Here is a 27,724-nt window from a genome sequence, read left to right as displayed (position 1 = left end):
AAGTTGGGAAGGAATTCTTCCTGTGGTCCTCTGGTCTGGTTTTGTTTCAATTTCTGATCCAATTAGTTGTGGCCAGAGTTCAGAATTACCCATTGCAAAGCTGTGGCAATGTATCTTTTTTATTTTTTATTTGCATGTTTTCATGGAGTACACTTACAATTTTAGTACATTGATAGATTGTACTGTAGTGAAGTCAGGGTCTTCAGTGCACCTGTCACTGAAGCAACATGCACTGTACCCACCAAACAAGCTCCCATTATCCACCCCCTCCCACCTTCCACCCCTCTGAATCTCCCTTTTCCATCAGTTCACACTCTGTTTGCATGTGTACGCATTATTTAACTCCCACTTATAAGTGATAACATGCAGTATTTGTCTCTCTGTGTCTGAGTTGGTTCACTTAAGATAATGGCCTCCAGTTCCATCCATGTTGCTGCAAAAGACATGATTTCATTCTTTTTTATAGCTGAATAGTATTCCATTGTGTATATAAACCACATTTTCTTTGTCCAAACCTCTGTTGATAGACACTTAGGTTGATTCATATCTTTGCTATTGTGAATAGTTCAATAAACATATAACTGGAGGTATCTTTTTTCTATGTCGATCTCTTTTCCTTTGATTAGATACACAGTGATGGGATTGCTGGATCGTATGATAGTTCTATTTTTAGTTTCTTGAGAAATCTTCATACCGTTTTCTCTTGAGGTTGCACTAAGTACCATGTTCCACTAGTACTTAGTTTTCATTCTGGTTTTAAAACTGTTTATCTGTAAAACTATAATCTCTATTCCTACCAGAGAAAAGATGTCCTTCTTCTCTGCATCCTCACCATCATTTGTTATTTTTTGTCTTTTTAATAAAAGCCATTGTGATTGTTTTAAAATGATGTCTCATTGTAGTTTTAATTTGCATTTCTCTGATGATTTTTGATGTTGGGCATATGCTTGTTGACCATTAGTCTTCTTTTGACAAATTTGAGTGTGATAGAAAGAGCATTCTATGTATTTCTATATCATAGTGAGAAATTATGAATTCAGGGTAAACCATATATCTGAGGCTGGAGCTTAACTGAACCCAGATATTTCCAAGTTATCAAATTCTGTAACTTGGAGATCTGCTTCTCTCGCTTTCTGACTGCCTCTCACCCTGATCCATGTTCCACTAGTGCTTAGTTTTCACTATAGTTTTAAAACTGTTTATATATAAAGCTATAGATTTCTTATAAGCAGAATTAACACAGCAGTAGGCCCATTAGAAAGCACTTGTAAGATATTGTTAGGCTTTGATAACTTTTAAGAGGCCTTATTCTGTTTCTGACCATTACAAGCTAACATTTCTAGGAGTTTTTTAAAATACTGAATAGGATTTTTGCTTGTTCATGAATACGTTGTCAAGTACATGTTGTATCTTACTGTAGCAAGGAAATTTAAAGAACAAAATAGAATAAAACATTTGATAGTAAAATAGTAAAAACCTGCAATATTTGATGACTCAAAAGGGACCTTTACCTTTACTGTACTTCAAGATTATTTTTATGCACATCTACTATTGGAAAATGTATAGAAGTTCCTTTACTCACAAATGTTCAAACTATTGTCAGTGTGGACTGGGAGGTTTGCCAGGCTATGCAAGTCCTCTCTGCCTGCCACAAAGAGATGAAGGATTGTACAGTGTCACTTAGGGCTTAGAATTTTGGAACAGCTTTTAGTTCTTAACTTGTGTGAGAGTGAAAAGAAGCTTTCATAGTTAATAGGAACTTTCGTATGATAGGAAAATGGACTAACAAAATTTAACTCTATATTCTCAGTAACTTTTCAGCTATCCAATGTCTTTGATAAGGGAAAATTTAGAAAATTATACAATGATGTTTTTCAGTCTTCTCTTTTTTTTAATGAAAATGATCATCGATAGCAACTGTGTTATCTTTTTTATCTGTGTCATATTTCATATGTTAGTTGTATTAATATTATCTATTTCTCATCACCTTTCCAAAAAAACTCAGTTTTTCTTTTTTTTTTTAAAAAAAAAAACAAACCTCAACTATGATTAACCAAACCATTCTATTCAATTATCAACTCTCAGTCAAATCACAGTCGCATCCCTAAGGTTGTCGTATGTGTTGCTTTTGGTCCTCTTCCCTCTTTTTCTTTCCAACATTCATCCCATACCCCTAGATGTTTCTGCTTGGTTCAAAAAGCCATGTGCTCTCACTGTGTAAATTTTACCAAGATTACCAATAATCATATTCAGGAAGCTGACAATAATATATGCTTGAGTCATGTTATGTCTAATATCATGCTGTGGGATATGATGCCAAGGTAGATCTCCATTTGGTTTTTAATTAGTCAGCAACACTTACACCCACTAAGCTCAGAGCAAGGCGTGGAGGGTGGAGAAGTTGGAGAAAGGTTATCTACAAACAAATACACTATCACTTCCATAATAGCTTAAGGTATATTTATGAATACAGAAAACAGAGAAATGAAAGAAGAAGACTTAAAAGCAAAATCAAAATGAGTACAAATTGGTCTTGTATAAACCAAGTTATATAAATGCAAAGAAGATGCAAATTATAAAAACTTGAAGTGTTTAAAACTGCTGTCTTTCTACTTTTATTTTCATAAGACTTTGCCATGAGAATTCTTAGAGCTCAGAACATCATACACTTCAGTGAGGAAACTTTATGAGTTCAATTGTATCATTTAGAGAAGGAAATCTAACTCTTGGTATTTTATGGGCTTCTGAGAGTTTAAGCTATAAAGTTTTATGAGTCTCTGTTAATCTTTTCTCATCATCATTAAAGCTTGTTATATAACCTTGAACAAGTTACTTAACCTCTCTGTGCCTCAATTTCCATATCTTTAAAATGGGAATGATAATAGGACCCTAATAGTATAGTTAAGAATATTAAATGTATAATACTGTATTATTTATATTTTATGAAGCATCTCTTTCCCACAGTTTAATTTCTTAAAGATTGAAATGCATCCTATAGTCGATATGATAAGAAACCATTGTGATATGGATTGACTTTCACCAGTTATTTCTTTCTTAGTGATCAGAAAAATAATTATGTGTCTCATAATCAAAGAAGTGTAAAGTGCTTAGAACAGATTCTGTCACACAATTGATCTTACAGAATTACACTGTTATCATTATTGCCTGAGTACCATATTTTTGGTTTATAAATCTTTTCCCTGATCTCATTGCTTCTACATTATGAGGCTGATATGGCTTATGATTCCTACTCTTTATTTGAGTAAATAGAGCCTGGAAAACTTGTCAGAGATCAAATAACTGCTAAGTGAAAGACCTAGGTCATGAGCTAATGTTTTTATTTATTCTGCATTTATTGCACCTTTATTGAGCCCTACTGTGTTGTGTGAACTCTGGGTGCTAGCGATGAGGCAGTAATAACTCAGGAAGATGAGGTTTTCCTCTGACTGACCGTAATTGGAACAGAGGTTAAGGGAATATTAAGACATCAACAATAAGGCAGCAAACAAATTCATGGAGTGAAACAAGACACAAGGTGTAGATGGAGGTATCTGGCATGATGATTGCTAGGAAGGTCATGCAAGTCTTCCCTGAGGAGTTGACTTCTGAAGTGAAACTTCAAGGTCAATGTGCAGTATCTTTATATTGAGAACTTACACTTGCAGAACAGTGCCTGTGCCTGAGGCAGGAATAAACTTGGACCTTTTAAGGAACTGGAATGAGCCAGGGGAAGCGAGGGGTATAGATGCATGCAGTCTTAAGAGAGGAAGACAAATAGCTGTGATTTTAGGCTTCAAATAGCAGATGCTGAGTTTTGTCTGGGGAGCAAAAGATTTGGGTATTCTCTAACATAACTTACAAACTAGTGTGTTTTAGGTGCTTTAGTGAAATCCTTGCATTTTGGAGAGAGATGTGAGCATGTGGATGGTTTTATCCTCTTTTTTAGATGAATACAATGAAGGGCAAAGATATGAAATAATATTCTCTAGTTAGTTTTCTAATGACATATGGTGCTAGTGATATCTAGTTGAGTTACATACTTACTCCTGGGTGTCAATTTTGCAGACTTTTTTAAAGCTTAAAATCTTCCAAATGGAAATTTCCAATACTAGTAATTCTTAAGTGGTAACTCTTCACACTCTGTGGAATTGTTCCATAAAAGAAATCATTAGTGATTTTTTTTCTACGTCTGTGGTTCTTTGATATTGCCTCTTTTGACATCAGCTGTTTAGAAATATCAATTCTGTCTTGAAATAGCCCATCAAATAATGACTCATATCAAGCTAAGAGTTTATTTATTCCTCTTCTCATGCATATCAACACCTGTTTAATCCAAGTGTATAAAAAAACTGGTGATCTATTTTTTTCCAAGTATAGCTTTCATCACCAGTAGTTGGTGCTTGCATAGTCCATAGTTAGTACTCATAACTAAATCTGACTTCAGTGATGACAAGAATCTTTCTAAGTTAGATATCATTAATGATATTGATTAGAGAAAAGGCATTCTTTGGGGATCTTACCTGGATGATTTGGGGTAATTCCCTTGTTTTACTGTACCCAATTCCTCATTTATAAAGTGTGGATGTTCAAACACATGAATCTTTTAGCTCTATGATTTGCTATGTCATTATAAATTTACCTGCCAATGAGGTTTATATAAATTGATCATTCGTAGAAAGTGGTTCAGTGGCTCAGAACCTGGCATAAAATTTTATTTTTATTAAGTTTTAGCAAGCATAATTGAGTATCTTATAAGTACCAGACTCCCCAATGGGGACACAAGCATGTAAGGCTTCTGTTCAGTCACTGAGAAGTTAAACTACAGTGAAAATGATGGACTGGTATCTCAGATTAAAAAACACAAAACAAAAACAATAGCAAGTTTTTGAGATGCAATTTATTATACTTACCTTTCAATTAGCCAACTCAAATTATTTTTAAAGGAGATGATCAATACATTCTTTCAATAAATATTTATTGAGCACCTGACATGTGCCAGAGTTTTTGGTGCTAGCGATATAGAGATTGGCAACAACAGTTCTATAAAACCTAACCCATCACAAAATGTACATCAACAGATAATTTTCTACATGGTGCTATAAATCAATATTCAGGGTCAGCAAAGGGTACTCTGGAAACACATTGGAAGGACAAAGCAAACCTAGTCTTGGAATACTTGAACAGGTTTCTGAGAGGTAGTCATTTTAAGCAGAGATCTGTGTGCAGCCATATCACTGTGAATGTACCTGATCTTGTCTAAACAGAGATCTAACAATCCTGTAGGAGTTTGCTAGGTTGCCAGCCTGGGCAAAATAGAAAGGGGAGAGTTTTTCTGAAAGAGGAAAGAAAATATGCCAAGGCTCACAGATGAGCCATAGGTAATGTGCAGCAACTCAGTATTGTTAGGATGTTCAAGACTTTGTGAGAGGGACATTTGCTGCTGGGCTTGAAGGGTGAAGAGTCTATGAAGATGCACTTCAGTAGACATGGGTATGTCTCATTATGAGGTCACAGAGAAGGATGAGGTCAACTAGATGATGTGACATTTGAGTTGGGTCACAAAGGATGCATAGTTTTTTGAGGCAGGCCACAATCTAGGCAGAAGGAATTGAAATTGTACAAGAAGGACATGTGTAAAGGAATAGTGTTTTCAGCTGGGTGAGGAATTTGAAGTATCTGAAAAATGGAGTAAGTAGCGTAGAGAAAGAATATAGCCAAAAGAGTACATTGGTGAGGGTTGGGAGGGCAGCTTATAATTGGATTTGATGCAATTCAGTGACTTTGTATACTGTGCACATTATCCTGTCAGCAGCTGGGAGCAGTAGGGGGCAGCAGTTTGGGAGAATGGACCATTGAAGGTTTTAAGAAGAAATGAGAAGTCTAGTTTAGAAAGATAACTCTGGAAAGCTAGGAGTATATATTGTGTAGGATAGTGCTTATCTAGCCAGAATTTTATATAGAATTCTATTTATATATTTGACCCTTTGCAGCAATAGCCAATTTTTCTGATATTAAGGAGTTATAATTAAATAAAATATATGGACCGATAACCAATGTTTATTGAGAAATTACTATATCACTTTCATTTATTAATTCACTTGATTCTCTCAGTCACCCATTGTGGTAGGCTACTATTTCCCTCTATTTTACAAATGAGGAAATTGTGACCCAGAAAGGTGTGTGTAACTCGCCGATAGACTATGTGGCAGAGCTGGTGTTTGAGCTAAAGGCAGTGTGGCTCTGAAGCATAAATATGTGAATTGATGGTTGAAGGCACAATTAAAAATACTAATGGTCCCCGTGTTAGTGAAGAGGGATATTGGGCCAAGAGTTCTTGTTTGTTTTATTTTACAATTCAGTGATTTATGATTTATTTATAGTGCTGTGCAATCATTACCTCAATTTAATTTTAGAACATTTAGAAATCTCATGCTCATTGGCTTCCCATACTCACCCCAACCCCAGATAACCTTAAATCTACCATTAGTGGTAATCAGTTTGTAAATGAATGGTGACTTCAGTTTAATGGCAGTTTGTTTTTGAGTAGTAGCAATCTGATAGCCTTACTCTAATTCAGGAGTATAACATAGTTTGTTTGAACTTTTAATTTCTAGCTTCTGCATGCAATTAGTGTACTCTATTCATAATTTGGGGCAGAGAGGATAAAAGTGCCAGGCCCTGTGTTAGTCACTGGTCACACACACATGAGTAAGACTGCCCCAAGGCCCCACCCTGGAGTTCTTTTCCTGTCTTGTAGAGGGAGGCAGATACACAGATATACTGTAGAACAGCATTGGAGAATGAAATTCTTCTAGAAATCCTGATATATTTGGTGAAGGACTTGTATTAAACTTCTTTCTGCTGGAAGCCATTGAATTGTTTTTAAAAATTTAGTATGTATGCAGCATTTGGAATGCTTGGCATTTTGAGAATAAAATCCACATCAATTTAAAATAAAATAAAACTTTCCATCCAGAATAGAGTAGTAATTGCCAAACATAAAATAGCCCAGCTGTGGAGTGGCTTAAAGGACAATTGCTCTCAGGCAGATAGGACCAAATAGGACACTGCTACGTAAATAACTGTAATGCCTAAATTAGTGTACCTATTTGGTAGCACATATATCTGAAATGGCTTCATGTAAAAATTGCAAATGCACCAGATTTAATAAATCTAAGTATTTCTTTCTCTTCTTCCCTCAGTCCCTAGTTAAAAATAAAGTCTGCCTGCTTCATTTTCCTATGTGCTAGCTAGTAGGATTAACTGGCGTTCTCAACAGGAAAGCAGTAGATACAGTAGACGACACTGTGTGGTGTTTGAAAGCCCGGTAGAGATAATTATACAGTCACTCCCACTATATTACTTTTCAAAGAAACTGAGCCTAATATTCTCCTCCTAAGCAATTTAACCAACTTCTAAAAAAAAGTATACGATATTATTTAGAGAATGAAATAGTTACTGTATATAATCAAGAGGGAGAATTATAGCAAATTATTATACTCATTTGATAAGTGTATAAAGAGCTATGCTTAAAGCTTTGTATAGTACCTTCTAAGTAATTGTTCAGTTTTGCTAACTGTCCTTAAAAAGGAGAAGAGATAAAGAACTGCTAAAAAAAAAATCAATTGTTATACTTGTTCAGTCAGGTTTTCCCTCTGGGCAAAGATTAAGTCTAATTTTATGCTCCATGAGGATCAAGCACACATTTGGCCTCCAAATGTTTAATAATGGTGATTTTTTTGCCTTTCCAACATTGATATTCATGTATAGATACCAATATGAGACTAAATGCAATAAAAGTGTATTTTATGATCTGCCACATATATGGGCTGGTAGGTAAAGATGTTATACATCTGTGTTCACTGCACATATATCCCAGTATTTTCAAAAGCTAGAACTATATGCAAATCTTTCTAATACCTTTTTCTAAAATCACCAAAAAAGAGTCCCTGAAATATAAATTGTCTACATATTTCAGAAATGAGCTGGCAGGAATATTAGGGCCAATTTCCCTTTGGTTTACTTTAAAAAAATAAACAACCCAGTGTGTAAACTGTATGAGACTTAAGTGTTTGAGCACTTTTTCTAGAATTTGTGATTCTTGTGTCCCCACCATCAAAAATAAATAAATACAAAATTAAAAGCTAAACTAGGCCAGGCGTGGTGGCTCACACCTGTAGTCTTAGCACTCTGGGAGGCCAAGGTGGGAGGATTGGTTGAGCTCAGTAGTTCAAGACTATCCTGAGCAAGAGCGAGATCCTGTCTCTACTATAAATAGAAAGAAATTAGCCAAACAACTAAAAATAGAAAAAAATTAGCCGGGCATGGTGGCACATGCCTGTAGTCCCGGCTACCAGAGAGGCTGAGGCAGGAGGATCGCTTGAGCTCAGGAGTTTGAGGTTGCTGTGAGCTAGGCTGACACCACAGCACTCTAGCGCGGGCAACACAGTGAGACTCCATCTCAAAAAACAAATAAAAAAATACAAGCTAAACTAATTACTGTTAGGAGAAGCCATATACCATAGTTGCTAAGAGTGTTTACCCTAAAGATGCCAGGCTACCTCAGATGGAGGACCCTGTATCCTCCACTTGCTAGCTGTGTAGCATTCATCAAGCTGCTAAGTCTCTCCATGCCTCAGTTCCTGATTTCACAATGGCTGTCATATTGCAGGACCTACCTCATATAGCTGTGAGGTGTGAATCAGTAATATACATATATCAGTAAAGCTCACGCTCTCTCTCTCTCTCTCTCTGTCTCTCTCTCTCTCTCTCTCTCTCTCTCTCTCTCTCTCTCTCTCTCTCTCTCATACTTACATTTCCAAGAACCATATTTATTCACATACTTAACATTTCTAATTATTGTTAGGTCGCAATCATGATGTGGTTGTCATTGTCAGCACATGGAAATCAAAACTTGCTGACTGTTGAGGTGAACGGCTTAGGAGAAAATCCTGGAGACAATAATGGACACCTCTCTTTATCATACTTTTGAGGTCCCAGAGGACAGTTTTATGGGGAAAAATGTAGAACTCTCATGATTCTCAGTTGAAAACTGATTCAAAGGTTTGAACTATAAATGTAAAAGAATTTTAGGAATGCTGTCATTTGTTTAACTTAAATTTTTCTTTATATATGTGCAGAGGGGTGAAACATGACGAAAAACTTATCTGTAATTAATTTTAAGTCATTTCTTTTGGCAAATATAAATATTCTAGTAACAAAGTGCTATGTCATAATTTAAATGCCAATAATTTTGCTTCCAGTGGTGTAATAGCTAATGGTGCATTTTATAATAAGTGGCATCTTTTATTTGATGGGATATTGTAGTAAGCACTTAGTATATGTTAAATTTTTCATTAGTATTTGGGTTAATGTTGGTAGGTACATTATCAACGTTAAGGCTCCTAAAGCTTTTTTTTTTTTGTTTTTGTTTTTTTTTTTTGTTTTGTTTTTGTTTTTGTTTTTTTTTTATCTTTTTTTTTTTTTATTTTGGCATATTATGGGGGTACAGATTTTAAGGTTTCAATAAATGCCCATTCCCCCCCTCCGCCCAAAAGTCTGAGTCTCCATCATGACCATCCCCCAGATGGTGCACATCTCACTCACTATGTATGTATATACCCGCCCCCCTCCCCCCTCCCACCTGCCCAATACCCTATTACTGTAGCACCTATGTGTCTACTTAGGTGCTACTCAGTTAATACCAGTTTGCTGGAGAATATATCTGGTGCTTGTTTTTCCATTCTTGGGATACTTCACTTAGTAGTATGGGTTCCAGCTCTAACCAGGAAAATATAAGGTGTGCTATATCACCATTGTTTCTTAGAGCTGAATAGTACTCCATGGTGTACATATACCACATTTTATTAATCCATTCTTTGATTGATGGGCACTTGGGCTGTTTCCACAGCCTTGCAATTATGAATTGTGCTGCTATAAACATTCGAGTGCAGGTGTCTTTTTTGTAGAGTGTCACTGGATCATTTGGGTAGATGCCCAGCAATGGGATTGCTGGATCAAATGGTAGATTCACTTGTATCGCTTTAAGATATCTCCATATTGCTTTCCACAGAGGTTGAACTAGTTTGCAGTCCCACCAGCAGTGTAGCAGTGTTCCTCTCTCTCCGCAACCACGCCAGCATTTATTGTTTGGAGATTTTTTGATAAAGGCCATTCTCACTGGGGTTAAGTGATATCTCATTGTGGTTTTGATTTGCATTTCCCTGATGATTAGAGATGTTGAGCATTTCTTCATATGTTTGTTGGCCATTCTTCTGTCTTCTTTAGAAAAATTTCTGTTCAAGTCCTTTGCCCACTTTTTAATGGGGTTATTTGATTTTTTCTTCCTAATTTTCGTGAGTTCTAAGTATATTCTAGTTATCAGTCCCTTATCGGATGCATAGGATGCAAAAATTTTCTCCCATTCTGTAGGCTGTCTGTTTACTTTCATGACTATTTCTTTGGCAGTGCAGAAGCTTTGTAGTTTGATCATGTCCCATTTATTTATTTTTGTTGCTGCTGTGATTGCCTTTGGGGACTTCTTCATAAACTCTTTGCCCAGGCCGATGTCTAGGAGAGTGTTTCCAACTTTTTCCTCTAGAGTTCTAATAGTTTCATATCTTAGGTTTAAGTCTGTTATCCAGCGTGAGTTGGTTTTTGTGAGAGGTGAAAGGTGTGGGTCCTGTTTTAGCCTTCTACAGGTGGCTATCCAGTTTTCCCAGCACCATTTATTGAAGAGGGATTCTTTTCCCCAGCGTATGTTTTTGTCTGCTTTGTCAAAGATGAGATGGCTATATGAGGATGGTTTTATATCAGGATTCTCACATCTGTTCCACTGGTCAATATTCCTGTTTTTGTGCCAATACCATATTGTTTTAATTACTACAGCTTTGTAGTATAGTTTGATATCTGGCATATTAATGCCTCCCATTTTGTTTTTGTTGCCTAGAATTGCTCTGGATATTCGGGGTCTTCTTTGGTTCCATACGAAGCGTAAAATTACTTTTTCTATATCTGTGAAGAATGCTGATGGGATTTTAATAGGTATTGCATTGAATCTGTAGATCAGTTTGGGTAGTATAGACATTTTGATGATATTGAGTCTGCCGATCCACGAGCATGGTATGGATTTCCATCTGTTTACATCCTCTGCTATTTCCTTCCTCAGTGTTTCATAGTTCTCCCTGTAGAGGTCTTTTACCTCTTTGGTTAAATATATTCCTAGGTACTTTAATTTCTTTGTTGCTATTGTGAAGGGAATTGAGTCTTTGATTTGGTTCTCAATTAGATTGTTGTTGGCGTATATGAATGCCTCTGATTTCTGTGTATTAATTTTGTATCCTGAGACTTGACTAAATTCATTGATCAGTTCCAGGAGTTTCTTGGTTGAATCCTTGGGGTTTTCTAGATACAATATCATATCATCAGCAAACAGTGAAAGTTTGATCTCTTCTGCCCCTATTTGGATACCTTTGATTCCATTTTCTTGTCTGATTGCTGTAGCCAAGACTTCCAGCACTATGTTGAACAGAAGTGGAGATAGTGGGCAGCCTTGTCTGGTTCCAGTTCTAAGTGGGAATGATTTCAATCTTTCCCCATTCAGTATGATGTTGGCTATGGGTCTGTCATATATGGCTTGTATCATTTTTAGGTATGTCCCTTCTATGCCTATTTTCTTAAGTGTTCGTATCATGAAAGGGTGTTGAATTTTGTCAAAAGCTTTTTCTGCATCTATTGAAAGGATCATGTGGTCTTTGTTTTTGCTTCTGTTTATGTGGTGAATTGCATTTATAGATTTACGTATGTTGAACCATCCCTGCATCCCTGGGATGAAGCCCACTTGGTCGTGGTGGATTATTTTTTTGATAAGTGTCTGTATTCGGTTAGCTAAGATTTTGTTGAAAATTTTTGCATCTATATTCATTAGGGATATTGGTCTGTAGTTTTCTTTTTTTGTTGCATCCTTTCCTGGTTTTGGTATCAGAGTAATATTCGCTTCATAAAAGGTGTCGGGGAGGTTTCCATTCTTCTCGATGTTGTGGAATAGTTTCTGCAAGATAGGTACTAGTTCTTCTTTGTAAGTATGGTAAAATTCAGGTGTGAAGCCATCTGGACCGGGACTTTTCTTTTTAGGGAGATTTTTAATTGCTGTTTCTATTTCAGCTGTTGAGATTGGTCTGTTCAGGGAATCTATTTCTTCCTGGTTGAGCCTAGGGAGGCTGTGTGTTTCTAGAAATTTGTCCATTTCCTCCACATTTTCCAGTTTGTGTGCATAAAGATTTTTGTAGTATTCATAAATTGTATCTTGTATCTCTTTGGGATCAGTTGTGATATCTCCTTTTTTATTCCTGATGGAGCTTATTAGAGATTTCTCTTTTCTGCTTTTCGTTAGCTTAGCCAATGGCGTGTCAATCTTGTTTATTTTTTCAAAGAACCAACTTTTTGTTTTATTAATCTCCTGAATAGCTTTCCTGTTTTCAATTTCGTTTAGTTCTGATTTGATCTTGTTGATTTCACTTCTTCTGCTGGGTTTGGGGTTGGTCTGTTCTTCTTTTTCCAGCTCTTTGAGTCGTTTCATTAGATTGTCTATTTGTGATCTTCTTGCCTTTTGGTTATAGGCATTTATGGAGATAAACTTTCCTCTCAGAACTGCTTTAGCTGTGTCCCAGAGGAGTTGATAACTTGTCTCTCCATTGTCGTTTTCTTCATAGAAGTTTTTTATTTCCGTCTTGATTTCTTCATTTACGAAGTAATCATTTAGTAGGAGGTTGTTTAATTTCCACGTTTTTGTGTAGAAATGTGAGTTTCTGTTAGGGTTGATTTCTAGTTTTATTCCACTGTGATCTGAGAAGGTACATGGTATGATTTCTATTTTTTTAAATTTCTTGAGATTTTCATTGTGTCCTAGGATATGGTCAATCTTAGAGAATGTCCCGTGAGCTGATGAGAAGAACGTATATTCAGTGGATTTTGGGTAGAATGTTCTGTAGATGTCTGTCAGACCCAATTGTTCTAGAGTTTTGTTTAAGTCCATTATTTCTTTATTAATTTTCTGTTTGGAGGATCTGTCTCGTGCCGTCAGTGGGGTGTTGAAATCCCCGGCGATTATGGAGTTGCTATTAATCCATTTGCTTAGCTCCAGTAAGGTTTGCTTTATGAATCTGGGTGCCCCTAAGTTGGGTGCATATATATTTAAAATTGTTATCTCTTCTTGTTGGACTGTGCCCTTCACCATTATATAATGACCCTCTTTGTCTTTTACTACTTTTGTTGGTTTAAAAACTAAATCATCTGAAATTAGAACTGCCACACCAGCCTTCTTTTGGCTTCTATTTGCTTGGAATATTGATCTCCACCCTTTTATTTTTAGTCTATGTGCATCCTTGCAGGTTAAATGTGTTTCCTGAAGACAGCATATACTTGGCCTGTATTTTCTTATCCATTCAGCCAGCCTATGTCTCTTGAGTGGAGAGTTTAAGCCATTCACATTTATTGAGAGAACTGATAGGTAAGGTAGATTACTGATCATTCTGTTGGGTTGGATGTTGTTGCTATGATTTCTGTCTTGAGCCATTGTAATATCTGGCCTTTAATATCTTTGGGTTTTGGTTGTTTTTATATCCGTGGATTATTATTATGATGTTCCGTGCATAACGCTGTTTTAAGTACTTCTTGTAGGGCTGGTCTTGTCTTGGTGAATTCTCTGAGCCTTTGCTTGTCTGCGAATGTTTTTATTTCTCCTTCATATATGAAGCTTAGTTTTGCAGGGAATAAGATTCTAGGCTGGGCATTGTTTTGTTTCAAAAGAGTGAGAATGGGGCCCCAGTCTCTCCTTGCTTGTAAAGTCTCATTAGAGAAGTCTGATGTTATTCGAATTGGCTTTCCCTTGTATGTCACTTGCTTCTTTTGTCTTACAGCTCTTAGAAGGGCCTCTTTAGTTGATACTTTGGTCAGTCTGATGACTGCATGACGTGACATCTTCCTGTTTGCATTGAATCTCCCAGGGGTCCTCTGGGCTTCTTGAACTTGTATATCGAGATTTTGAGCAAGGCCTGGGAAATTTTCCTCTATTATATCTTCAAAAAGCTTGTCCAGCCCTTGAGTGTTGTCTTCCTCCCCTTCGGCTAAACCTATGACCCTCACGTTAGGTTTTTTCACATAATCCCACAGCTCTTGTAGACTTTGGTCTTTTCTCTTGTTTCTCTGCTGTATTTCTGTGACTGATTTATTTAATTGGAAGGTGTTATCTTCAAGCTCTGAGATTCTTTCTTCTGCTTGATCTACCCTGTTCTTGAGACTTTCCACAGTATTTTGTAGTTCTCTGAGTTGATTCTTCATCTCCAGGACTTCGGTTAAAGTTTTCTTCACTGTGTCAATCTCTTTGTTGAACCTTTGTTCCATTTCTTGGAGGTTTTTTGTGTTTTCTTGGTGTTGGTTATTGAGTTGTTGTTGCAGCTGGGTGAGTGTTCTTATGATCCACATACGAAATTCCTTTTCTGTCATATTGGTTGCCTGATTTTGGTCGGTGTCCGTTTCTAGGGGGCTGGTGCTCCTCCTTGGGGGTGTGTTTTCCGTTTGGTTCTTCATATTTCCTGAGTTCTTTGGCTGATTTCTTCCCATGTCGATCAGTTGTTGTTTCTTTCCTTAGGTTATTGTTTGGGTATTCACACACCTTGTTTAGTTTCTGAGGCGTTAGGTGGTGCCTGTGGGTGAAATTGGACCACTCCCTGTATATTGAGTCAGTGGGTGCCGTGGAAAGGCTGTGCAAGATGCCGTCCCTGTCAGTAGGTGGCGTTTGCTTGGAGGAACAGGCTATGGTGTTGATTTTGAGTCCTGTTATCAGCTCTCGTTCTGGGCAGAGCTGGGTTGGGTAAGCCTGCCCTCAGGCCGTTAGCAGGGGTCAAAGTTCTGTTCTCTGCTGTCAGGGCGGGGCTGGAATGGTCCCGCTCAGCCAGAAAGTCTGGGTGTGGGGGTGGGGCTGTCTGAGACCCGCAGTCTGCAGCAGGCCTCGCTTCTTTCCACCCTCCCCAACTCCGCAGCTACTCCTGGGCCTCTGCCAGCAGGCCAGACCACAAGCCACCAGGCCTCCCCGGACTGTGATGCTGGCGGGGAGGTTCCCTGCACAGGAACGCCACCTGGGTTGGGCGCACGGCCTCCTCCTGGGAGGAGGGTTGCCCTCTAGGACGCCGATCTGCCCCTGGAGGCACACAGACCTCAGTAGGCTGTTCACGTATAATCCTTCTGTGCCCCGGGCAATGCTAGCCCTCGGTGCAGGGGATCTGGTCTGCAGGTCCGACCTCTGGGTCCCAGAGTTCAAACTGTATTCCCACCAGGGAGAGGATTTCCGGTCCTAATTCACCCACAGGGAGCCCAAGCTGGGACTATGTCTCTCAGCCTCTGAGTCGGCACCGTTTTCCTGGGAACACGGTGCCAGCAGCACCTGGGAGGGCGGGCGGGGTCCCAAACGGGAAGGTCCCGTTCCCTGGAGGTGCCTCCGGCTGGTGGCTGTATTGTCTCTCTGGGCAGCCGCGGGTAGGGTCGGCGGAGGGGAGGAGGAGGCAATATGGCGCCTGCCGCGCGGCTCTCCGTGCACACGGAGGTGCCCGGAGGAAGTTGGGAACCTGGTGCCACGTCTGCTACAGGCTCACCTTTGGCAGGCGGCGGCAGTCTCTGGGCTGATGTCCGCAGGTCTCTCCACCCGCTTGGGAGCCCACCAGCAGTCCCGAATGCAGGGTAGGGGAAACAGCAGATCCACCTACCCTTGCCGCTGGTCTCCGGGCTGCTCCGGTGGTCTCAGCCTCCAGTTCTCCTCCGCAGCCTCCTCCCGTGGAGTCTCCCGGGGTCTCAGGTACCCCTCCTTCCGGCCCTTGTCCGCTGTATCTCCTAAAGCTTTTGAATCTGAGTGCACTGACATGATATTTTGGATTTACCAAACACCTAGAGAATTGGGCTTGTCTAAGTTCATTTAGTAAATAATGCACTATGTTGGGCTGAAATTCATGTCTGCTAAATACCTGTGTCCTTCCATTTTCATTTGATTGTGAGGATTAAATTGAATGAGAGAAGTGAAAGCACTTTGTAAACCAAAGAAAGAAGTATCAGTCAGGATAGTCCAGGTAATGCTGCAGTGACAAATACTCTCCATACCCCAGTGCTTAAAGCAAGGGTTTATTTCTTACTCATGCTTCTTGCTCATCATAGGTCAGAAGGGGATCTTTGCAGGCAGATCGCACTGTCTCAGACATTGCCGACCTCCATCCCAGAGTAGAAGAGTTCTGAGGGTCTTCAACTGGCAATTACATGCTCTGGCCTGGGTATCACATGTGTCACTTCTGTTCACTACTCTTAATTAACCAAAACTATTCACATGGCTCCACCTAACCATAAGGGTGCCGAAAAGCAGAGAGCTGGAAATATATGGAAAGCAGGATCAATGACTACAACAAAGTTGTAATAATAACAATAGTTAGCAATCACTGAGTGCTTCCTGTGTACCAGACACTGTTTTAAGTGCTTTCCATGGGTGGAGTTCTTTAGTCCTCTTGAAGGGAGGTATGCCATGACCCCCATGGTACAGATAAGAAACCAAGGCACAAAGAGGTAGAATAACCTACACTGAAGAGGCAGATTAAAAATTTTGCATTGATGTGTGTCTCAAACTATAATATATTCAAATGCATTTTTTCAAACTGTAAAAGGAAAACACAAATAGGGTTGAGAATTATTCTGTTCTGAAAAACCAGAGAGAGGGTTAGGTGAATCTTAAGACTCCCTAAAATTTCACCTGGATCAGCCTAAAATGACCTTCAAAATAGGTGACTGCTGTGTTTCTCCTGCTGCTTCATCTTCAGAAGCCAGAGGCCCTCTCCTGGCCAGCACACTGACTTACCTGGTAGCTCAGCAGAGAGATACTGTCCCCATACATAGGGCTGCCAGGGTTTCAGTGGATACTCCCCACCTTTGACTTATTTAAACTTCCTATTTTGGAGATTTTCCAACATGTGTAAAAGAAGAGTAAAATGATCACAGTATACTCAGTTATCAATGATCAGTGCACAATTATCAATGCACGCCCAGTATTGTTTCATTTCACTTTGCGGGGTAATGTGGCTGCTTGTCAGAGCTGTGAACACGGGCTGCATTCCTTGGGTTTGCGGGACACACCGGGCTACCAAAACAGAGAGCCAGTGACCGGGGGAGGGTCAGAGAGGACATGTGGAGGACAGGATGGAAGAGCTTCAACTGGAAAAGAGGACATCACTAATCGATATTGTAGACAGGTTTTCAAGCGGAAGATAAATGATGTGACAGTATTCAATCATTCCTGGGACGTTCTTGCAATGCGAGGGGGGAAAGGAGAAATATGTTGTTAATGTGTGTTAAAATTATTACCCTTCTCCGTAGCCAAGACTGTCATCTTGCCTGCTATGGAGGTACATAATAAACTGAGTGAGACATCTGAGGTCTGTTATGGGACAGCAGCCCCAGGGCCTTCCTTCCAGGCCCTCCCACCAGGCCAAGAAGCTGAACTAGGTAGAGAGCACGCCAGCAGCACCCTGGGTCACTTAACCTCCCTGTCTCCTTTTGAAAGATGCGTATAATAACCGTCTGGGCGCCTCACAAATCTATTATAGCATTTAATTAACAAATGTTCCTCAAGTGCTTTGAGCTCCCCGTTTGGATGGATGTGACTGAAATGTGAAATACCTTTCACTGTCTTATTTATTGCTCCAGTGAACACGCTATATGCTGGCACCATTTATCTTCATTTTAATTTTATCTCCCACAAATATAGGCATTAATTTAAATCACATACAGAACATAACAGTTTTTATAGAGGCAAACTTATTCCAGTGTGCTGCATTTTAATATCGCACTTTACCATCTTTTCTCACTTGATTCAAGAATAGTATCTCTTCCTGCCTCAGCATTTAATCTTAGGACAACAGAAACTTTTTTCGTGTGTGCATGTTCTTGCTCTCAAACTTTATCTTGCTCACTGCTTTGCTGTTTGTTGCCTGAAAGTTGTTGTATGAGCCGGAGCATAGGTGTCTATTAGTAATTCTATTTTTCCTTTGCCAGTTTAATTTCCTGGTGGGGGTTGGAGGGAACCCGGCATGATGGATTTTACAGCTGAGAGTAATACTTATTGGACTGTAGATACCTTTTCTAACAGTAACAGACACTACAAAAGCAATTCTCCACTCCTGAAATGTATACATGAAAGACTCTTTTAAAGTGCTCCTGTTTTTCCCCTTTTTGTCATTCAAAGAGGGGAAATTTCCCTTTTTCTTTATCACTGATACTTTTGCAGCAGATAAGTCTTTTCCCTGGGGGGAACCGTGATAAATGGGCCTGCTGTGTCTGTGGCTCTGAAATATTCCAGTTGGCTGTTACACCCTCAGCAAGGACAGTTCCCCACCCTTAATCTGTGGCCTGAAAAGCCGTGGCCCTCCTCAATTAAGATTTGCCAAATTGCCTCTGACATGACAGCATTTTCCCGGAAGCCAGTACCACGGAGGCGGTAATGATGTGAGCACCGCTGTGAAACAGCAAGGGTGTAGAAGCCAATTGAGGCTCTGTTCAGAAGCTCTCAGAATGTTTTCCCTCCAAATTTGTAAATTAAAAAGAACAATACTTGTTATTCTAGTTTTCCAGGCCTCTGAATATTTAGGTTTAGGGACATTCGTCAAAGTCTTATTTATTTTACATATCCTTGGGGTTTAAAAATGTATCAATTAATGTTTATCTGTTTTATTCTTGTAACAATCCTATGAGACAGGTACCATTATTACGTTCATTTTACAGAGGAGGAGGCAAGGCCTAGAGTTCAATATTGTTTCTGAAACCAGAAGTCTAGTATGTGGCAGGGCTGAAATTTTGAGTCCATTCACCCTTACTTAACTAATACGCTTTTGATATAGTTCTCTTCAGCAGGAATTCTTGACCTCTTGTTTGACGCTGCTCTTCCCTAACTCTTAGTCTTTGTGCTCTTAGGTGGCTTTTATCTGTGGCAAGAACACGGTTACCCTGGAAACTCACTAGCTAGAATGGCAATCCAATTATAGCACCACCGCTCTGTTTTTATTAAATTAGCGTTGCTGATGACGTTGGTTTCTTGATTCAAGGATGCTGAGAAATGGGTTCTCACCAGTTGTTCTTGCCTCGGCTATCTGGGATCATTCTTGTTATTCTACTAAACTAACCAACCAAAAAAAAAAAACAATGCCTCTATGCAATTGACTGGTTTGGGGGAATAAAATGGGGCTATCTTTTTGGGCCATGAGTTTTCAGCAGTGGCTGGAGTTGCTTGGAAGTGCAAGGAAAGAAGCCTGACTAGATTCTATCTGTCCCCTGAGTACCTTACAGTCCCAGGCTCCCAGGGTCTGCTGATTTAGAGCCCCGTCTCTGAACTACTGAGACTGATGTTCTCTGTTCAGTGGGTTTTATTTCACGTCAGTCTGTTGGTTTAAACTCAGACTTGGTTCGGGAAAGGTTGCAGCTTTTTGGTGTTCCTTGGTCCTTCACAGACTTCTGGTGGGCCAAGAATGTGCTTTGCTTCAAACCAATTGGTGAGTTTCCTTTACACAGAATTTAAACAGATTGAATTAAGATAGCCAGTGCTCAGCCCAGTGGCACCAGCTTGGAGGAAAGGACAGTCTTCATGCTAGTGGGTTGTGGGCTTACTCCCCTAGGTGGTAAATGGTAGGCTGGTTAGTGTGGAGTTAGTTCCTTCCCTACAACACACACTCACCATGCCAGGCACATTACTCATTACCTCTGTCAATTTCATTAGCTCTATTATTATCCATTTTATAGAGGGGATAAGTGTAAAGTTAGCAGAAATGCTATGTTCATTTGCAGAGTTATTCACTGATGGTTTTTGAGTACAGGATTCCTAACTTGCAGTCCAGTGTTTATTTTTTATTTGTTTGTTTTTTTAACACCATGCTATCTCAAAGTCTGTCTTCTGTATCACAGAAAACAAAACAAAGATTAAAATCACTGAAACTGAATTCTTGAAGTTCTAACATTAGAACTATTTTTGTCTTGCAAAATATTATACCCATATTGTATCCAGAATGACAATAATCAGGGAAGAGAAGGAGCTGAATCTTACTGTGTCCTGATGGGTGATATTTCCATGACTTTCTCTGACACCAGTGAGCAGATTTCCAGAAGCTGAAGTTCAGAATAGTAAAGAGAAGCACATATCTTCAGAAAACATTGTACATTCTGTGTTAGCTCATCTACCTTAATTATTATAAGACATGCAAGTCCTGGCTCCACCATTTACTGGGTCGGTGACCTTAACCAGTATAGTTATCTTAGAGCCTCATTTCCCCCCCGGGGAAACACGGAACAGCAGTACTATTAGTAATAATGCCGAGTTGTTGTGATGAGATGACTGAGAAGCATTTTATAAGCAGTGAAGTGGTAATCGTTATTCTTGTGATGACGTAGCTCTCTCATTCTCTTCTTTCGCTGCCCCTATACTTTTTAGCTTTGTAAGACTTAATCTGGAAACATCTTTGATATTCCTTATGTTTAACTGTAGGGTCTTGGACTTATTTAATAAAAATCTTCATTCTTTTTTTATATCCCTGAGAGTAGCAAATTCTTCTCATCTAATTTTCTCTTATGTGAAATGAGAAATAACACCCTAGTTACTTTTATATCTAATATATTAATATTTTCCTCTTAAATATAAATCTATATATTATCTGAATTGTGCATATATTTTCATATGCATTATGAGTACATATGCATATTTTTAAGAATCTCAAGGGAAATATACACTAACAGTTATTTCTAGGATATGGGGAGATAGGCTTCTTTCTATAGTTCTCTACATATCTTTAAAGTTTCTATAATGAGCCTACTTTGCTTTTACATATATATTATAATTAATATAAATATTTTATAATATATATGTACATTTTAATAAATTTATATAAGTGTATAAGTGCATATACATACACAAATAGTATATTTTACAAAGTAAAAAAAAACTTTAGCAGTAAATATCTCAAAGGAAGATTAAAAATTGTTAATATTTTTTCCTCCTTGCCTCCATCCTGTTCTCCTCCTCCCTTCCTCCTCCTTTCCTCTTTTCCTCCTGTCCTTCTCTTTCTTTTTCTTTCTCCTTCTTTTCCTCCCTCCTTTCCTTCCTTCCTTCTTTCCAGCAATTTACTACCCAGCATCTTTTATAGCAAAAACTGTGAAACCTAGATCTTAAATATGGTATGGTAGAAAAAAGATGAGATTTTGAAAGGAGATGGCTTGCATGTATATATCATTGACCCAGTATTTGAACCTATCTCAAAACAAAGATATCATTATGATTTTTAATATCACTTTCAATGTTTAATATTACTGTTAATAATAATGTTTAATATTACTTTCAATGTTTAATAAATAGAGTGACCTTCCTTCTGTACTGCCCTGGCAAGAGAGAATAGAATGCTTGAACACAAGTCTGGTGGTTGTAGTGGCCCCTTCCAAGTTTTATGATCATTATGTCCCTCTCCTGCCCTGCCCTGCCCTTCCTTGCCCCTTGTCTCTTCTTCTTTTCACGTTGTTTATAGGATCTTCATTGATTGTCTTCCAAGCAGCCAGGGGTTTGGGTTCCTAATAGCTAAATCTTATATACTTTATTTGCTTTTCTTTCTAAATGTCTGTGGGTATGCATTTTATTCTCCCTTCCTGGGACTACCCCTGCCATATTTATACTTCTTTCCTTTGTATCATATTTTCCTCATCAATCCATGGTATGCTATCAAGTCTAGCTATTATAATTTTAAGCTAATTGAGACTGAAGGGGGCAGGTTTTTTGTGTGGCTCTGAATTTTTAAAGGGGAAATATTTCTCACTTTAAGGAAATTAACTTTCGCAGCTCATCCTCTCACTTTTTTCTCTTTTTCAATTTGATCTGTCCCAGCAAGGAGACCACATTTAGTACTTGCTAGTTGAGACTTCTGTTCTATGATTCTGAGTGAGTTCCTCATCTGCCCTCTCACCCTGTGGTGTACTGAGTCACAGTGTGATTACCAGCTGCAGGTGCTGCCACCGCACACAACACACTGGTAGCCAAGGGTCAGCCTTAGAAGCATTCTTAGGAAAAGGTAAAGACCATTTCCCCACTCTGAGCATCTTTCAATGGTTTGGTGTAGCTGGTATTAATGTTATAAATGATCATTCCTAACCCTGTCTCAGTTAAGCCCAGATGGAGTTTTGATTTTAGAAAATCATTCAGTGAAATATATTTCCTGTGCCTGGTAGTCAGTGATCACTTACCAAAAGAAAAGGGGGGTGATGGGAGAATAAAAATAAACTTATGATAATTCACATACACCTAGCCTTTACTGAGTGAGTAATACCAAAAAGGGAATGAAGCAGGCTTTGCTGACCGGCATTTGCAAATGGATTCCAGGAATGTGGCTAGAGTTGCCAAACCATCTCTGAATCCTGCCAAAAGTATCCCATGGGATTTTGCTAAGGGTGGGGAAAGCAATGAATATGAAGGTATGCATGTGAATGTGTATTAAAACTTTCTTACCCAACAGTGTTACCAGGAAGAACACTGGAAAAAATACTGGAAAAAAGCTAAGAAACCTTCATTCTAGATCTGATTCCACTCTATCTCCATGACACTGGAAACATTACCTATCCTCTTTGGAACTTCAGTTATCATGTGTAACATAAAGTATCGCTCTAAAATCATAAATCATTCACATTCTGGGATTCAAATTGTTCCAAAACATCAAGATCATGTATGTTCATCATGAAAAATACATGACCCCAAACATTTAGTATTTAATTATAATTTTAGGCAGATATAATTTATAAGGGATTTCTAGATTATATAGACTTCTATAAAATCTGAGACCTCTACTTCTTCAGTCATTTGTTTTTTCTACTTGTTGTTGGCTTCTTTCTGATTTTAATTACCTAATTGTCTGTGTGGAGTATTAAAACATTTTTGGTAGCTTTCTGTGTTGTCTTATTGCTTTTCCCTCTCGTGGGACAGCTGATACATTCTAAGGAATTCAGAAAGTCCACGTCTTATTGAAAACCCTTAGGAAGTTGTATCCCTAGTGTTCTCAGCTTATAGTAGGGAGGCATGCTGCTTCAGAAGCAACCTTACAGTTTTTTTTTTTTTTTTGGGGGGGGGGGTTAAAATCATTATGCAGCAAGAGTGGTCTACGTGTTAGTCTTGCAGCAACATCTGCATGTCTTGTAAAAGGTTTTTTTCTCTACCATAAGTGAAAGATCAGCCTGTTTGACTGACGATGCCTAGAGAAAGTGTTGCCAGACATATATTAAGAGTGTAATTGTGAGGAAGGAGCTTATGTGATTGTGGTGGTGTAGGCTGATTAGGCAATGTAACACCCAGATAGGAAAGGCAAGCTGCAACTCTGTGGCATGGGCTGAAGCTGCTTTCCATGAGCAGAATTTCTTCTTTAAGGAATCCTCTGCTGTGTTCCCAAGGCCTTTCAACTGGTTGAATCAGGACCACCCACATCATCCAGGATACTGTCCTGTACTTAAAGTCAACTGATTATGGACTTTAATCACATCTATAGCATGGCTTCACAGTCACATCTAGATTAGTGTTTGATTGAATACTTGGGGACTGCAGCCTAGCAAAACTGACACACAAAAGTGACAAAAATTGCAGAAGGGTAGCAGATTTTCACCAAAGATAAATCTATTGATGAAAAGCAACGGGCCCATAAAGGCAAGAAATGGGAGAGCCAGAAAAGATGCAAAGGAACACGAGAATGCCAGCATTGTCATTGGGAATGGTGGCTTGAAGTGATGATAGCTGTAGGGAACGGTAAATGTGGACCAACTAGCATTCTGCCGCGGGCACACTGGGACTCTGACTGCCCTCACCGCCCTGGTCTGGGAACAGAACTATTGCACGTCAAATAATCCTTTGTTAACACAAAGTTCTAAGTTACAAACAGCAGAATTGATGACGGTCTCTCTCTTGCATTCTTTACTTGTAATTTAGTACTTTGTTTATATTCTGCCTTGAGGTTAAGGGCACTTGACTAAAATACTCTTTCCTCCACATTGCTATCATGTGTTAATGTCCTGGTTGTGGCATTCACTTGCTGATCACAGGACAAAGGGCTCAATGTCTCAGCACTATCCAGGCTTTTGGTCCTGTTGAAAGCGTTCAGGGCCCAACTCACTGGCCACCTCAACCCCTTTACCTCTTGTCTCTCGGGACTCTTATTTTCATCCATCTGCAGCCTCCACAGCCCCTGATTAAACCCCACCAATATTGCTTGGCTATGTTTTACCTCCTTAATCATAAAATTAAAACCAAAACCTCCTTCTGAACACAACCCCATGTTCTTCCAGCTCTCTCTCACTCAGGAAACTCCTACTCTACCCTTCTCAGCATATTTACCTTCTGTTATCTCCCTTTCTGTTTCCTCATCAGTTCTTGTCTGTATTTCTTTTCTTACGCTGTGGTTCAATACTCCAGCCCACTCTTCCACTCTTGACCTTCTTCTAGTAGGCTTTTTCTCAGAGTTTCACTTTATGTACCTGCCCCTGTTTATACCTGTGGCACACTCTGGCCATCTTGCCACCTTTTAATGTTGTACACGACACTCATGGTTTTCTGAACAATTCCACTTTAGGAATCTCCTTAGCTCCTCTTCTTGTGCCTCTCCTTAAATGTTGCTTTTCTTTGGTGGAGGTGGTGGTCGTGAGGTGTCTTTGCTAGGACCTGTTTTGTTCTTGTTTCATTTCCCATATGTAATTTAGAGACTCTTTCACTCCTGTTGCCTCAACTACCAGTTCTGTAATGTTTTTATATAAATCTGTTCCAGTAAGCTTTCTTGCACTTTAGATGCAGATGTTACTATCGTTTTATCAGCCGGTTGCATTTGTATATACCACAGAAATTTCAACTACAACATGTTCAAAATAAATTCATCCACTTCTCCCTGGAATTCCACCTACTCTTTTGTTGTTTTAATATATGGTGTCATCCTCTAACCAGTTTCCCAAGCCAGAAGTCTGGGTTTATTATTTCTAGACTCTTTTCTTTGTGTTAGTATCAGTTTTATCTTCTCAATATCTCACAGATCTTTCTACTTTTATTCCTAAAATGCAAATCTGATTGTGTTACTCCCCTGTCTAATATCTTACCTCCTTAGCTCAGTAGTATAACACAATGATCAAGAAAACAGGCTCTGAAATTAAATAGAAATGAGTTTGTATCTTACTCTTATGCTATGTGATCTTTGACAAAAAACTCTTTTTGGTTCATTCCTCATATGTAAAATGGGAATGCTAACAGCAGTTTTGTTTTTAGATGTGGTATGCCTCCGTGGTGGCTTCTCATTTTCCTGCTCCTCTTATGCTCCTTGCTGTAGCCACTCACTGCCTTTTCTCAGGCCACCAAAGGCATTGAGCTGCCATTGGACAGCTCACATACTCTTCTCTCTGCCTGGAACATTGTTCATACCCCCAGCCCTTTATTGGCATGTCTCAACATAGATGTCATTTCCCTTGAGAGATGTTCAGCAACCACCTCTGGTGTAGTTTATATGCTCTTGCTATGTTCTTCTATGTCTTTCTCTTTGAACTTTCTAATCCCCTCATCTTCTACCATTTAAATGATCATTTACTTACTGCTTCCTTCTTTCAAGTGATCACCTCTCTCCAAGTTCCACTAGGCATTGACCATCTACCTTGATCATCTTGTTAAGCTTCCGGTTTCTGCTGTCCAGAGCTTAGCACAGTGTCTGGCAAAGATTGAATTAAAGCTCAGTAGATACCTGAATAGTGTTTATGACATGACCGGAATCTCACTAGTGTACATACTTTTCCAACAAAGTGATCATATCTTTTCTTCTGTAGGAGAAAACATATCATAAAATGTAGTTTTCCTCCTTCTGTAATTCTTCCCTAGGAACCTGACTGCTTCTAGAGAGAGAGAGTGAGCTGTTTACACAATCAAATCAAGTGGTAATTTACAAGGAGGGAAAGCCCCAGGACAAGTCCCTTCTCTTGACCACAAAGTTCTTATGTTTTCTGTCTTTCCTCTTGTAATTTTGGTTTCAGCAAAACAACATTTCTATCCCTTCCCCCCTTCTCCCCATAATTTTACAGATGTAGTATAGTAATGGCTACATATTAAACCCCCAATCCAGTACAACTTTAGTCCTGGTTGGGAGGCAAACAACAAGCCTATTTTTAGCATTACTTGTTAGAAAATGTCTAGGTATATAACTGACAAACATTCATGGAGAGCTGCTTCACTTTTCTGTCAAGGTTTTGGGTTTTGTTTTTTTTTTAACAGTTCTGCACGTTGAAAGAAAGTTCACAATTTTTGAAAGGAAACGTGGCCCTTTTTATTAGCTCCTTTTACCTCATGCTGAGTCATGGATGAGAGAGAATTTGTAGGCGGGTGAGCTGCAGGAAAAGTAATACTGTCATTTACACTTGCAGGCTGTTATGCTTTCCAGAAAACTTTTTCCGTAGGTTGCGAAAGTGATTAATCTGCTGTTAAAGCTGACAAAGAAGGTTCTCTGATAAGAGAAAGAATTAAATGAGGGATTTTTTCTTTAAAAAATAAGCTCTTCTTTCCTGTTTTAGATTTGAAAAAAAATAAGTTTAAACGTTGTTTTTTAAATTTGGCCTGTGTGTGTGTATATGTGTGTGAATTTAGCCATGACTTAAAACAGCCACAGGACATTTTCTATTTAAATTATGTCTTTTTATTTATTGGCATGGCACATTCTTCATGTCTTATATCTAAATTATTCATTTCTACATCCTGTTCCCTGACTCGTTTTTTTTTTTTTTTTCCTTTCATTTTTCTCTATTTTGGCCTTACTTTTCTGTACTTTGAACATCATTTTACTTCTCATCCCCAGATCTCTTCAACTCCCCTTTTTTTTAAGCATTAAAACTGGTAAAGATGTTCTAAGTTCCCTCTATGATAGAAATTCCTTCCTCCCTGAAAAATTTCATTCATGTAACATTTTGATAGAATTTTAGAAACTTGGACAAAAATTGTTTAGTATAATTGGAATGAAACATCACTGCCTGTAGGGTCTAGTAATTTTTTACTTTATTTTTTGTTTAAAAAACTACTTTGAGATGTAAAGCTTTTCCACTGAGGACTAGCAAGCACGCATGGAATTTGATCTTCTCTCCTAACTCATATTTCAGTTGGCAACTAAAAGGGACAAGTAAATAAATCACATGGCATAACCTAACTTTTTTATAATTCTACAGAGAACCGGTGACTCATTTAGAGAATTCAGAGTCCTCAAAAATGTAGAATAACATGTTAGAGCTTATTGAGCTTGTTGCTTTTAGCATTTTAGTGCCTCATTTGTATAACAAGTTTGCATGGGTTGTTAAAATGTACTGTATTAACCCTCTTCCTTTTATATTTTTCTGCTTCTAAGTCTCACCCTTTTATGTTGGGGTATGTTAGGTTAATTTACTTTTTTTTCTTCTTCCCTCTCCTTGTTTGGAAGACTTCTAAGCTTGAGCCATTCCCTTGGCAACTGAATGGATTCATGGGGAGTAGGGAGGAAGGGATTTTATTCACAGCTCTGACAGCACTGCCCCTCAGTAATGCGAGGGAAGACACAAGGAGTAATGGCCCCTCCTCTACCTGCAGGGGCCAGCAAAGAGGACTTGGCATTCTTCTTTCAGTCCTAAAGTTCAGATATACATACAT

The 27,724-nt window shown here is 38.8% G+C and overlaps 1 protein-coding gene across 9 annotated transcripts in view; it reads left to right on the top strand.

The window, feature by feature from the left end:
* The window catches only part of LPP (LIM domain containing preferred translocation partner in lipoma), a 669,323-nt gene that overhangs the window by 363,429 nt on the left and 278,170 nt on the right, over positions 1–27,724 (top strand). Inside the window, exon 1 of one of the 9 annotated variants that reach the window (XM_076003038.1) lies at positions 4,132–5,688. The exons of the other annotated variants lie outside the window; for them this stretch is intronic. The gene's annotated coding sequence lies outside the window, so the exon portion shown is untranslated. Of the gene's footprint in view, positions 1–4,131; positions 5,689–27,724 lie in introns of those variants that run through there. 9 annotated transcript variants of the gene reach the window in all.

This window comes from Microcebus murinus, chromosome 1 (assembly GCF_040939455.1).
Source record: "Microcebus murinus isolate Inina chromosome 1, M.murinus_Inina_mat1.0, whole genome shotgun sequence".
NCBI lineage: Eukaryota > Metazoa > Chordata > Mammalia > Primates > Cheirogaleidae > Microcebus > Microcebus murinus.
This window is presented reverse-complemented; position numbering and strand designations above follow the sequence as displayed.